Consider the following 8,310-nt stretch of genomic DNA (forward strand, 5'->3'; position numbering starts at 1 on the left):
TATATACATATATATATATATATATAGCCTATATGGTTGACAAAAACCCATTGTCAAAGAGTTTAGACTTGAATCAACCACTGTCTCCAAACGGCAGCAAATATGAGGTTTGAATGTTTAGCTTGTGAACAGATGTTTAACCCGAGGAATGAAACGACCCTAATCTCCCTATAGGCATATAATCTGTCCTGGATTAAGATAAAACCACTTTAAAACTATGAAATAAGCATTCGCTCGGATGACTGTAGGCTATATTCAGCGAGTGCACACGGAGTAGCCTATTGATGTCGACTCATCTCCTGTAACATACCCATTTCCTTAAAACATCCCAGTGCATTGCGCTCGGCATCCTGAACAGCGTGCTATCATTTATATTTTTGCAGTTCTCGTCACCAATCTCATTCCGTCTGTGATCTCAGGCAGCATATCTGTCTACAGTGTGGAGGGGGAGGAGAAAGCAGGCTGTTCCCCTCTCTTCCCGGTTGGTGCTGCGCGCATTCCCCCTAATTTCCTGGTTCAGAGTCTATTGCCAATGACATCCAGCGGATGTGCGAGCGGACCTCACAGGTGTGTTGCCAACTGAGCTGAAACCAAACACACCTGGAATCACCATGTGATCCCGTACCTGGGCGTGGAGAAAGTCCCTGCTGGTTTCTGGACTCTTTTGTTGAGTTGCGCGATCGTTTTTCTGGTGGATTGAGTCAAGCGGTCCTCCAGAACGGAATAGTGCCTTCCTGCATTCCCCCCGCGCGTGTGGGGAGAGGAACATGTGAACTTTACATGCGTTTTGCTTGTGGACTTATTTTTTTGTTTTGAGGGGGACTCGAAGTATTGACTGTTGGCGTTTGTGCAACTGTTCCTTAATCTAAGGTGAGTTCGGGGTGTTGGATATCCCATCGAGCAACGATGCTCTTTTATAAGTCTTTAGAACTGGGTTTGCTGCGCACATGCATTTGATAGTTATTCTATTCTACAAGTATTAACTTGTCCCTTTACGCGTGCAACGCCTTTTCAATTTGCGTGCGTAAAAAGATGCCAGCGACGATATTAGTAAACAAGGCACCGAATGGCAGCACCGCTGCCTACACGAGGGGCAGGATGGTTACGGTCTGAACACCCAAAAGGAAAGTTGGGTTTAAAAACACTTAGTACTGTCTCGATCTGTGAACTGTAGTGTGCTGTCTTTGTTTAGATGTTTTAAACCAGACTGATCTCATTGCGTAGCCGGCTACTCTTTCTCAGTCGAGGCGGACGGGGATTATTTATTTGTGCTTCTGACATTATCGATCCCGAACCGAGGTTCAAGGTTGTGGCGTTGAAATACCATCGGCAATCTGCACCAGCATCATTTTCCTAGCACTACTAGTATGATAGAGAGAGAGAGAGAGAGAGAGCTTGTTCAGCGTATGTTTTTTAAATAATAGACTAATCCAATCATAACGTGTGGAGGTTTCCCCAAATTGTTGACACCCAACCCAACTTTATGTTTCAAATTCTAACAGTTGTTGTTCAATAGTAGCCTATGGATGTCACTGGAGTCGAATTGAAACACTGATCTCTTCTGATAGTAGCCTAGATATAGCGTGGATTCATTAAGCTAAACTATGATTATGGGGTCATGGACTCACATGTTGAACGTGCGGCCAACAGTGGTGTAGTGGAGGTAGAGTAATTATATACACACTTCTTTATCCATGGACCCACACTACACCCACTTCTTTAAACACCACTAATATAAAAACTAACATAAAACTAACATTTCTGCCACAATATACCCAGTTCTTTAGTGAGCCTATAGGCTACCCACCCCTGCAACTCAGAGTCAGACACGGTCTCTTTGAGAGGACTGTTTTCATCCGTCTTCCTCTCTCCGCTTGGGAAGATACAATTATGATTTCAAAGACAGATCGTCACTTGCACTGAGGAACAGCAGATCCTTTCATCTTTCGCAAGAAACAGCTCGTCTTGTTTGAGACTGCGTGTGAAACACACCCCTGCCTGTCGATGTCAGTATCTCAACCTAAAGAAGTGACGTTTTTCTGTCTTTTGATTTGGTAGTAGTGAGCACGAGAACATGGACAGTAGTCCTATTGATGTAGCAGTAACTGGTGCATCTTTGGAGCCTGGCCTTGGCAGTTGGTGTCTCTCGGTCCCTGGTGTCTCTGTCCCCTGTGTCTCTCTCTCTGTCTCGGGCTCGGCACTCGCTGCTCACTGTACTGCCTTGTGGTCTGTCTGAGTCGTCCTTTTGTTCCTCTGTTCCTGTGTCTCCCACAGCGCGCACACAGACCTACTGTACGTGGGATTCTCCATTTCCTGAGGATTATCCTCATTAACTGACATTAAATAAAAAAAACGCTCATGGTGGAGATGGATTAGTCCAGGTGGGGGGTGGCTAGAAGGGGGGGGGGGTGGAGGCAGGAGGGGGGTGGTGGTTGGGGCGGGGGGGTGGAGGCAGGGCTGGGGTGGTTAGAGGGGTGGTGTGGAGGTTGGAGGGAGCATGGAGGCAGGAGGGGGTGGAGGCTGGTGGGGTGTTAGGGGGGGGTGTGGAGGGGGCGTGGGGGTGGTTAGGGGGGTGGTGTGGAGGTTGGAGGGGGCATGGCCGGTGGGGGTAAGTCCTGGTAGAAGGGAGGGGGTCACCCTAAGAACCCCTGATAGAGGGGATGGGCTGCCAATAAGGACCATCTGCTTACTGGGAGGGAGACACACACACACACACACACACACACACACTCTCCCTCTCTCTCCCTCTCCCTCTCTCTCCCTCTCTCTCTCCCTCCCTCTCTCTCTCCCTCTCTCTCTCTCCCTCTCTCCCTCTCTCCCTCTCTCTCTCCCTCCCTCTCCCTCTCCCTCTCCCTCTCTCTCTCTCTCCCTCTCCCTCTCCCTCCCTCTCCCTCTCCCTCTCCCTCTCCCTCTCCCTCTCCCTCTCCCTCTCCCTCTCCCTCTCCCTCTCCCTCTCCCTCTCTCTCTCTCTCTCTCTCTCTCTCCCTGCCCCACAATGCTTCATTTAGGGGTTATCTCTCACTCTTTCTCACTGAATAAATAGAGACACCTTATCTGTGTGGGAGTGGTGATGAATGTTTTCTGCTGCTCCCTACAAGGGTGAAAAAGACAAGCACAGACAAGAAGAGATACTCCTCTGGGGTTGCTCCTAGAGACGAGACCTTCCTCATTCCGATCGCATGCGAGTGTTTCTAGTAGAGAATGGCAAAAAAAATGCAATCCAAGTTCATAATGTATACAAGCACGGAAATCATGAGGGAAAAGCACATATTGCAACAGGCAGCTGTTTGTGTTTCAACACAGTCCTAATTTGATGTTGGCTTGAGGAATGGAATTTTTTTTTCATGACTGTTCCACTTATTTTTGCTCTGTGAAAATGGGGAAATGTACTATAGACATTCCTACTTCCTCCTGCCTTATTTGGTGTCTGTTTTTAGCTCAGTCTTTTACCCAGATGCTGTAGCTTAGTCTGTCTCTTCCAGCAGGTCTGCTGGTGTGTTTTACAGCACACCGAGTAGTTTAGATTTAAAGGGTAAGCATGGTTCTTAAAGGTCAAGTGTAGTTGAATCTATCCTTCGTCTTTGTTTTCATTTTACTGGAATAGTACTCTGCTTGTCTTTTTATTGTATGAAGAAAAAACCTTTTTTTTTTCCCAAGCAATGCCGTTGTCTTTTCATATTGGGGGGGGGTTATGATGTGCGGGGGCTCCATCATGCTGAGATGGGTTTGAGCGGTCTAATTCCATTCTGGCTTCTTGGCAGCCACACTTGCCCTTGGCCCTGTCCCAATCCAGTCTCTAACCACCTAGCAACTTCAGGATTCATCATCCTTTCTTTTATCTATTTTCTTTCTATTCTTGCCCAATACCAAACCTATCATCCTCGGGTTCCATCACGTGGCTGCCTGTACCCTTGCTACTCTTGCCCATGGAGGCCGTGGCCCAATCCCAAACCTATCCTCCCTGCTCCCTCCTCCACTCTGCTCCATCGCCATCCCCTCCCCCGCGTGTGAGTGCTCTTAGAGCGGATGATAACAGCTCCAGCGTGGTTAATGACACGCCTGCCTGCGAGGTTAGATCACGTTCGTTCTCATGCTCCCTCGCTGGCAGCTGGCTGAGAAGGCCGGGTGGTGTCGGCACGCCTCCCTCCCGCCCCCCTCGTCCCGCTCGCCAACCCGCCCCCTCGTCCCGCTCGCCAACCCTCCCCCGACCACCGGCGTCTACAAGCGGCCGGAGGTCGACCGGCGTCCACGCTTTCCCTCGGTCCGACAGCAGGGGGCGCCGCTCCGGCTCGTCAACCTTATCGTTATGGTAGGGATGGGTTAAAAAAAAACTATCAAATGATTCGGAATCGATTCATGAATCCCAAAATCGATCTTTTATTCATTAATGAATGAATAAAGGAATGAATAGTTCATTAATTCATTCAATGATTCATTCATTCATTTTTGGAAATCAGTATCGATACCCAGCCGTAGTATTGATGTGTTGCATAACTTGGCAGTCATGTAATTAAGGTTACAGCAAAAAAAAAAAAAAGTTTTTAGTAGGCTAACACTAACCGAATCGATATTGAATCGTGATAATCGATTCTGAACCTTGTGAATCAGAATCGAATCGATTCTTGAAATTTGAATCGATACCTAGCCCTACGTTGCGGCCAGATTCTGTTCTGCTGGGTTCCCTTTTACCCTCCCGGCAACCTTGACTCTCTCTCAACCCCACGCACTCCGCCATCCACAGCGCTCTTAACCCCACCCACTCCGCCATCCACCGGGCTCTCAACCCCACGCACTCCACCATCCACCGCGCTCTCAACCCCACGCACTCCACCATCCACCGGGCTCTCAACCCCACGCACTCCACCATCCACGGCGCTCTCAACCCCACCCACTCCGCCATCCACCGCGCTCTCCACCGGGCTCTCAACCCCACGCACTCCGCCATCCACCGCGCTCTCAACCCCACCCACTCCGCCATCCACTGGTCTCTCAACCCCACGCACTCCACCATCCACGGCGCTCTCCACCGGGCTCTCAAACCCGCCACGGCTCGGCTCTCCACGCCACTCCTGCGCTAAACGGATCCCCGCGAACGCCGCCGCCACGCTCCGCTCTTACCACGTCTATATACCTCGCGCCATTCACGATGGTTTGCACTTGAGCCAGAAAGGATTGTGGGTAATTGTTCTCAAGAGCCGGGATGAGGTGACAGTGAGTGCGATGGGGTGGTTTGGGAAGGTAGGGGCGCGTTGTCGAAACCAGACACGCTAACGCGGTGTTTCAGAGAGCCGAGAGGGAGAGGGGTTGTCATGATGTGGAGCGTGGGTGGTGGTGTGGGGGGTGGTGTGTGGGGGGGGGGGGGGGGGATCAGCCTCAAGGTAGACATGATCCTCATCGCTGTTCAAAAGGCAGTATCAGGAGCGGCTGGGGTGTTAGCTGTCAGGAGGGGCCCCGAGGTAGCGGATGACTGTCATGGGTCGGTCTCTCTCTCTCTCTCTTTCTTTCTCTCTCTCTGCCCCCCCCCCCAAAAAAAAAAAATCCTACTGACTGGCTGAAGGACACCCAGACTGGATGGGCTTTCGATGCCGCTCGCCCATTGGAGAGGCGGTCAACCCGCTCGCCCAGGGTGGAGAGAACGAGGGATGGGGAACAGATTTTTGGCCAGAAAAATGAAAAGGGTCACCTTCACCGCGCGCCCTGGAAATGCGCTGTCCGAGGCGGGGGAGCGCGGCCGCTCGATTTATATTCCTCGGGCCGGTGAGCGCGCTCGACGAGTCACGCCGGTCGAACGGCATCCATTTAGGAGTTCAGAGAGAAGTCACTCAGGTGTTGACGGAGAATGTTTAGTCCGCGTCTGTTTTATGAAGAAAAGAGAAGCGTGAGATTTCAGACTCTTTTGAGCGTAATGAAGATGAGTCGACGCATCATTTCAGCGCAAATTGAATGCGCAGTTGCAGGAGTTGACGGGTGGATGATGTATGGCTTTCTTTAAAGAGATGTGGGTTTGAAAGCGGCCGCGGAGTTAAAGAATAATTGAAAAAGCTGCCCGACCACCTCGCTCGTGGTGGTTTTTCTTTGTGTTTTTAATTAAAAAGAAGAGAAAAAAAATGTTTTGAATCAGAGCCGCTCCAATTTGAGCGAGGTTTCATACCAGCACGTACCGCCGGTCACAATTCAGATGAGCTGTCAGTGTATCCTCAAAAAGACTCATTTCCTCTCGCCAAGACCATTTAGATTTATCACCCTGAGTAATAGGAGGTCCAGCTGGTGGATGTTAATATGGGATTGGCTGTTGGGACATCGCCCGCCCCTATTTCTGTTTTGCGTGCTCACTGGGTGATTAATTCTAAAGTACTGGACGTAGGCCTCGGCCCGGGCCCTGGGCTGCTAGGCGACAGATGCAGGGAGGGTCATCGCTCTGGCAACAGCTGGAGATGAAGGTCATGCCGGCCTGAGAGAGGGAAAGACGGAGATGTGGAGGGAGGTGGATGAGGAGAGAGATGGACCACTGAACTGGCAAAGGAGACTCCAGTCGAGGGAGAGAGAGAGAGGGAGAGAGAGAGAGAGAGGGAGAGAGAGAGAGAGAGAGAGGGAGGGAGGGAGAGAGAGAGAGAGAGAGGGAGAGGGAGGGGAGAGAGACAGAGAGAGGCCAGGTTATATGAAACTAACATTTGAATGTAGCTGCTGGCTTTTGCCTATGATCTGTGCTCGTTTATGAGGCCGTTTCCGAGGCCATTTCACGCCCTCGTGTTTCCATAAACCCGCCCACGACCACTCGGCGGTCAATTGACCGAAAGGGACCTCGTTCAAATCAGCCTAGCAGGAGTTTCTCAAGCTACCGCTCCAGTCACAGGATCAACATTAGCGCACCTGGCGTTCGCTAGTTAGCGCTTTGCACCGCGGTCTTCGCGGTCTCTTAAAGTTGTCAAAAGTGGGGCTCTCTTTGAGGTTGTTTGTGTGTTGGTGGGGGTCAGGGAGGTGGGGACAATAGGTCAGGGTTTTATGGTCCGAGCGGGGCTATCCCCAAAGGTCCACGCAGTCCAGGAAAGCGTGTTTAAGGCAGCAGATCTGGACGAGGTAGCCTGGTTTTGAGCGGCAGGCCCGCGCTGCTCAAGGGCATTCCTCAGCGGAGCTCTGGTAAGCTTCAGGAATCCCAGCTATGCCTATTAGCCGGCCATTACGGGCAGGAGGGCTCGGCCAGAGACCCCCGTTCCGCCGAATCACCCGTCCGTGTCTTTATGACTTCCCGCCGCTCGATTTATCGACGTCGAATCTCTGTCGGATTCACTTCCTGTCTCTCCTACCAGCATAGTTCTCATTCAGAACATTCTCACTCACCCCCCCCTCAAGCCTACATCTCCTATTACTTCCCTAGTCTATTTTTTCTCTCTCTCTCACAACCTTTTTTCTGTCTTTTGTCCTCTCCTGCTCTTCCTCGTGTCCCGGTAGAAGCCCGTGTGGATATTAATCCTCGGCGTCTCACCCCAGCCCGGGGCTGGGAACTGTCTTCTCGAAATGCAGATCTTTGGGAGGTGTCGGCGGCCCCTGTGTGCGTCGGGCGCCGACTCGCCCCTAAGCCACGCTCTCCTGTTCAGACCCCTGGCCGCGAAGACATGCATTATTCCACGATGACTCATCCGTGCAGCTTCAAAGCCCCCCCCCCCGCCCCCCGCCCCCCCAACCCGGTTTCAACTTCTCAGAACTCGCTAGGAAGGAATAAGAAAAGTCGACACGCTCTCGGAGACTTGGCTAGTCTTGCGTCTGCGTTTCGTCAGATCGAACCCGGGCTCCTGCGTGTTTTCCCCCTTTACGAGTTCTCGCCCGCCCCCCCCCACACACACATAGTGGTCCCTTGGACTTTATTCTGTCGTTTCTGTTGTGTAACTTGGGAAACTACAGCCCACTGGGGAGTGAATACCAGAGCAGCCGGGGGAAACCCAGTCTCACACTTTCACTTGTGGTTTCAATCGTCCTGCGTGGGGTTTGATGCTCCATCTAATCACAGGCCTTGAAGACGTCACGTCACAATCTGCCCCACCGGCTTCTCAAAGGATGCCTAGATATTTACAAGCGCCCTCACTAGCCGACGCTCGCACATACCCCCCCTCCCCCCCCCCCCCCCACACACACACACACACACACACACACACACACACTACGTCTACGTCCTGTGTCGTCAGGCCCGCACGTCATCGGTCTCTCGGTGGTGCTCGGCTCTTTAATTACAGTCATCAAGCGCTGCGACCGCCAGGGTTAGAGGACCTTATTACCGGGACCGTGTCCTTCCTCCCCCCACCCCCCCCTCCACCC

General features: G+C 51.7%; 1 protein-coding gene across 1 annotated transcript in view; it reads left to right on the forward strand.

Annotated features, from left to right (window-relative positions):
• Positions 1-556: 556 nt before the first annotated feature.
• plxnb2b (plexin b2b) overlaps positions 557-8,310 on the forward strand; it is an 83,296-nt gene continuing 75,542 nt past the window's right edge. The window contains exon 1 of the mRNA XM_084450734.1: positions 557-870. The gene's annotated coding sequence lies outside the window, so the exon portion shown is untranslated. The remainder of the gene's footprint in view (positions 871-8,310) is intronic.

The sequence above is a fragment of the Borostomias antarcticus genome (genome assembly GCF_949987555.1).
Source record: "Borostomias antarcticus genome assembly, chromosome: 16".
Lineage (NCBI taxonomy): Eukaryota > Metazoa > Chordata > Actinopteri > Stomiiformes > Stomiidae > Borostomias > Borostomias antarcticus.